A 6000-nucleotide genomic window follows, 5' to 3' on the forward strand; every position below is an offset into this window, starting at 1 on the left:
GCGTGAGCTCGCGTGCAGTCGAGTCTGCCTCTTCGTTCCGGTTAGGCCTGCCGCCTACTGTGGCGCCCATGTGTGCTGGAAACCATCTGATGTAGATTTTCGGGCCAGCGACAGCGGTGGCTGATGACCTACTTCCTCCAGGTAGTAGGGCTCGCGCCGTCTGACCGACATAACCCTTACCGAAGTTAGCCACGGCACTCATCGAGTCGCTCAAGATAGTGACCGTGTTGTGCTTGCTGCAGCCGATCGCAAGCGCAATTGCCGCCTCCTCCGCGCGGATGGCCTCTTGCGTTCGGACACTTGCCGCAGTAACGCATTCTCCATCGCTAGCGCGGATGACCGCCAGTGTGTATGCTCCACCCGGCGTTGAGTATCTTGCCGCATCGACGTAATACGCCTCTGCGTCCGTTTCGTGCGCCAGTGCCAAAGCTCTGGCCCTGGCCCGTCTGCGTTCCTTGTTTGCCTCCGGATGCATGTTTCGGGGTAACGGGTAGACTGTGACCCTCCGAGCCACCTCGCCCACGTGTTGTAGTCCGTCCTGCAAGGCCTCCGCCTCCAGCTGCGCGATGCGGGCTCTGTGCAACACGGCTCTGCCGGTTTTGGTCGTGCCAAGGCGGTTGATCTGGGATATTCGTTGCGCCTCCCCAATTTCCTCAAGTGTATTGCAGACGCCCAACTCGGCGAAGGCTGCATTGCTGGTTCCTGGGAAGAGTCCCATGATTGCTTTGTATGCTTTGCGTATGGCCGCGTTGATGCGTGCGGTCTCATGTTGGAGCCAGCGATGAAAGGCTCCCACGTAGGTGACGTGACTGACGATGAAAGAGTGGGCCAACTTGAGCAGGTTTTTCTCTCTCATACCCGTCCTGCTCGTGGTCACCTGCTTTACCAGTCGCGTGGCAATACCGATTTTGCTCACCAGGCGGCTAGTCGCTGTGGGATTGCCGGGTCCTCGATCTACGTGCATCCCGAGTATTCTTAGCTGTTTGACGTGCGGAATGATTCCCCCGTCTCTCGTCTTGATGGTTATCTCGGCGGCTTGTCTCTCTATATCCTTCCTCCAGTGCCCCGGCGGGGGCAACACCAGAAGCTCAGACTTCTGCGGCGCGCATTGTAACCCAGTGCCGTCCAGCTGGCGTTCTATGACCTTTACCGCTTCTTGCAGTCTGTCTTGAACGTGCCCAAGAGGTCCGCCTGCCGTCCATAGGGTAACATCATCCGCATATATCGTGTGGTGCACCTGCGGGAGTTTCGCGAGGCTTTCCGCAACCGGTATCATCACCAGATTAAAGAGTAGAGGTGAGATTACCGCCCCTTGCGGGGTCCCCTTGCTACCTAGCTTCCTTTCCGGAAGTTGTAGATGACCAGCCTGAAGCTGCGCCGTCCTGCCCGTAAGGAAGTCGCGAATGTAGTTGTATGTCCTTCTTCCCAGGTTGAGTCGTTCGACTTGCTTCAAGACGGCGGCGTGTGACACGTTATCGAACGCGCTCTTCACGTCCAGTCCCAGTATAGCGCGACAGTCGACTCTACTGGGATCGTCCAATATGTCTTTCTGGATTAGTAACATGGCATCCTGAGTGCACAGTCCGTTGCGGAACCCAATCATGGAGTCCGGATAGGTATTGGTCGTCTCGAGATGGCGCTGCCATCTATTATTCAACACATGTTCAAGAACTTTTCCCACGCACGAGGTAAGGGAGATAGGCCTGAGGTTTTCCAAGTTAGGAGGCTTGCCCGGTTTGGGTATCAACACCGTCCGGGCCTGCTTCCATTGCCTCGGGATCTGACCGGCTCGCCAGCACTTATTGTAGTATGCAGTGAGCTTCGTTACCTCGTAATCTCCGAGGTTTCGGAGTGCCTTGTTGTGCACCCCGTCAGGGCCGGCCGCCGACTTGCAATTGAGCGCCGCCAGGGCACATCTGACCTCGTGCTCCTCAATGTCCGCGTCTAGCGCCGAGTTGTCCTCCCCCGCATACTCCGGATGATCTTGAGCCTGCGTCTCTGGGAGGTACTTGTCATTGAGGTAGTTGCAGACCTCTCGCTCCCCCTTCTGTTTGACGGCCGTCTGCAGGATTTGTGCCATTCTGTGGTGCTGGTACGATTTACTCTTCGTCTCATCTCTAAGATGCCGAAAGAGTTGCCAGGTGCGGCTGGTGTGTAGCCGCCCATCGGCTTCTCTGCATATTGCGTCCCACTGCTGTCTGCAAAGCTTCCGGCTGTACGACTCTATTTCTTTTCCAAGTCGTGCAACCCGTCTGCGCAGGTTTCTATTCGTTCTGTTCCTTCTCCACCGCCTCTGGATGGATTGCCGTGCCTCGATAAGATGAGCCAGCTTTGTATCGACGGTCGAGACCTCCGTGTCCGTTTCTATTTCAGTACTGGCTTCCTTGACCATGGTTACTATGTCTTTCGTCCAGTCTTCGACGTCTGTTATCTCTTCATTCCGCGTTCCCTTATTGCGAAAGGCATTCCAATCTATTAACTGGTGCTTGTTGCGTGATCGTTGTCCCGTTATTCCTCGAACTCGTAGCGTTACTTCTATAATGAAATGGTCGCTTCCTAAGTTGTCTCCGGTGTTCCTCCACCTCACTTCCTCCTCGACGGGGAGGTGTATAAAGGCGAGGTCCGGCGTTGTGTCCCGTGCAGTGGACGTTCCTAAGCGCGACGGATAGCATGGGTCTGTGAGGAGTTGGAAACCCGCTGCGGCGGCTTCGTCCAAAAGGTTGTCCCCTTTAGCCGTAGTACGCGGGTAGCCGAGTTCCTTGTGAGGTGCATTGAAATCTCCGGCCACGATGCAACGGGTTTGCGCTGCGCGCCTCGAGATATTCTGGAAGTAGGCTTTGAACCTCTGTCCTCTGTGTTGAGGATTACTGTACGTGTTAACAATGGTTACTGGAATTCGTTTGCTTTTTCCCAGGGACAATTCCACCGCACAAGCTTCTAATGCCGAATTCTGGTTGAACGATATATCCACGGGGATGAAATTTATACCCTTTTTAACAAATATACACACTCCCTGCGCCGCTCCCTTGCCCGCGGCTCTGCTGCTGGGCGGCGACGCGTGCGCCCGGTAGCCGAGGAGCTTGGGTACGTCCTCCGTATGAGTTTCCTGAATTAATATAACGTCTGGCGGGTCCGTCATGGCTTGAACGACTTGTTGCAGTACGGCTCGTCGGCAGCGGTAGCCGTTGGCATTCCAATGCCAGACCTTAAGCTGTTTATACTGTCTGGCCATGTTTGGTGCTCAGTTCAGTGACTACTCGCGTGACCTGCGCGAGTTGGTCCTTGATGAATTGCTTGAATTCAGCAAATTCTTGCTGTAACTTAGTGAGTCCCTGCTCCATGCCGTTCATCCTCTCGCACAACGATCGGACTTGATTGGAGACTTTATCAATCCGTTTTCCTTGCTTGTGGATCCGCGTCCCGTAGTTGATGCCGTCGTCTTCGGGGCGGCGTTCGTCATCGGCGTTGCTCGTCACACTAGCGGCATCGTCCACCATGCCGGAGTCGTCTTCCACCGCCGCGGGAGTTTCGACGGCACGTTTACGCATCTTCTTGCTCAACGGTTGTAGGGGCTCCGTTGTTCCAACCCATGGCGGTGTAAGGCTGGCCGGTCGTGGAACGTTCCCGAGTTGCCAGCCCGTACCCTCCTTTGGCGCCGTGGTCGTCTGCTGTGTCGACGCTAGCCTGTATCGCTCGAGCATCTCTCCCTGTTTCTTCACCGTTTCGATGAGTTGCTTCACCATCCCGCGGAGTTCTGCGATCTCCTCGTTGTCCGTGTTCGACGACGCGGGGGGAGCCTTCCCGTTCCCGCCGTTCGCCATCTTATCTGCACCGTTTTCCGGAGTGATTCGCCGTCCTTTCCCCGCGGCCATCTGCGCCCAGGTGCTGCGGCCACGTGAATGGCTGCGCTCCCTCTCCCTGCTCTTTCTTCTGCTCTGACTGCGGCTGGCCTTTCGTGAGCGGCCGAGCTGCTGCTCTTGCTTCTGTTGTTTATCGCCGAGCCTTGGAAATTCTCCTCCTCCGGGAAAGAAAAGTCGACCTTTCGATTTTGCTGTCTCCGCTTTTTGCTGCGCTAGTTTGTGCTCGCGCTCCCGCTGCCTGACGACAAACGGGGTCTTGAATTTATTGGGGCAGCTGCCCGTGCCTGAAGCATGTGGCCCTCCAGAAAGCTTGCAACGGGGCTTACAAGCGGCTTCATGATCCGGCTCCGGGTTTGCCGTCCCGCAGGCGAAACACACTTTAATCTCCGGTCGCGGACAGACGTCCTTTCTGTGTCCAACTTGGCCGCAGGTGTAGCACACTTCTCTGTGCTGTCGGTACAGGCGGCATCTTGTCATGTAACCGGCAAAGTTGACGTGTCTTGGTATCCGCTGACCTTCAAAGAGAACGACGACCGCTCTGGATTCTCCGATTCGGTGCGCCTCAATTGCTGTCGGATTGCCTCCGTGGATCACACATTCCTTGATGTCCGCTTGGGTATATGTGGGCGATATGTTATAAATTATGCCCTTGACGGTGTTGTCCGGCGCCGCACGATATGCAAACACCTCGTACTTCTTTCCACGCATGTTAAGTTCCCTGACGTTGGAATACGCCTGTGCCCTGACTAGGCACGGCGTGCTCACGACCAGGATGTTCTGCCCCGGATTGGGATACGTGATATCCTGCCTGAAGGCGCTCAGGTCTATCTTGGCTGCCGTGGCTAGAGCCCTGTTAAACTCCAGCGGCTCCACTTCTCTTATGGCGAGGCCCCCGCGAGGCCTAATGATAATTTTCTCGGTTTCCGCCGGCATGCGCGGCATTCTTGCCGTTCTTGCGAAGGTACGATTAACTTTTTGGGCAAACTGGGCCCTGGTAAGGTTAGACCCTTTAGCTTGCTTACCGGCATTTGGCTTGACCTGCTGCTTGTCGGCTGCCGAGACCGGTGTTCGCTCCTTCGGACGACCCCGGCGAGTGACCACGGTCCACCCGGCGCACTGCACCGTCGATTCGTCGTCGCCCGCGGTCAGCGTCCCGCGTGCACCTTGTTCACCATCGTCCGTAGACACTTCCATGTTCACCGACGCCCGAGGGGCCTCACCGTCGATGACCGACGCAGCGCCCGGCGTTCCGGCGAGGAGGGTGGTGTCCATCGCGACTGCCGAGGCCGACGCTGGGCCTAACCGCCGGCCCGTTAGGGCTAGCTGCCGCTCGGCCACGTTGAAACTTCAGACTGGCGTAAAACACCGAAAATAGGGAAGATTCCCAAAATTCTTTCACCGGATGGTGCCGGTGATCGAACTGAAAAGGTACGTACACTTTTAGAAGAATGGGCGAATTTCTTCCGCATTAAATAGCAATATTTCACGGAGCCGAGGTGAAACATGTGCGCACTCGGCGACCGCTCGCAGCGCCCCCCTCTGGAGGGAAGAAGCTAAGGTTTCTTATGCGAGGAGTAAAACAAGAGCTCCTTGCCTACCTCGTCCGCAACCACACCGAGGCAGTGGCTGTATTCGTGTTTGAGGCTGCTGCGGTGAAGATGACATCCGCACAAGACAGTTCGACCGCTCATTGAATGTTTTCATGGCAGAGGAGATCGCTGACGGGGCTATCGACTCCTACTTGAGACCACCTGCGCCACAGTCGCAAAGGAGCTGCGGAAACTCTATACCCGACGACGACGCACCTCAAGTCGCAGCACTGGCAGACGTGGTCCAGGAAAGAGTGCAACAAGACAGGCAGTGGTGACGTATACGCCCCCGCTTGTTGTGGCTTACGCCGAGCTGCTATTCGTCGCTCCCGTCCACGTGCAACTCGTCACCCCGCTGTACCACCGTCCAATGACAGCTGCCCAAACATCCGCGGTGGAACTACACGCACAGTTTTCAGCGAAGCTAACTGGAAGATGTGTCGCTACTGTGCACACGTTCTTGCCGAGAAGCTAGCAAGCAGGCAGCACCACTCTACACGTGTTCTTGCAGTGAAGCTCGCTTTCACGGGCGGAAAAACCGCGCATACGTT

Source organism: Haemaphysalis longicornis, unplaced genomic scaffold (genome assembly GCF_048455015.1).
Source record: "Haemaphysalis longicornis isolate Haplotype H1 unplaced genomic scaffold, Haemaphysalis longicornis Haplotype H1 scaffold_2, whole genome shotgun sequence".
NCBI lineage: Eukaryota > Metazoa > Arthropoda > Arachnida > Ixodida > Ixodidae > Haemaphysalis > Haemaphysalis longicornis.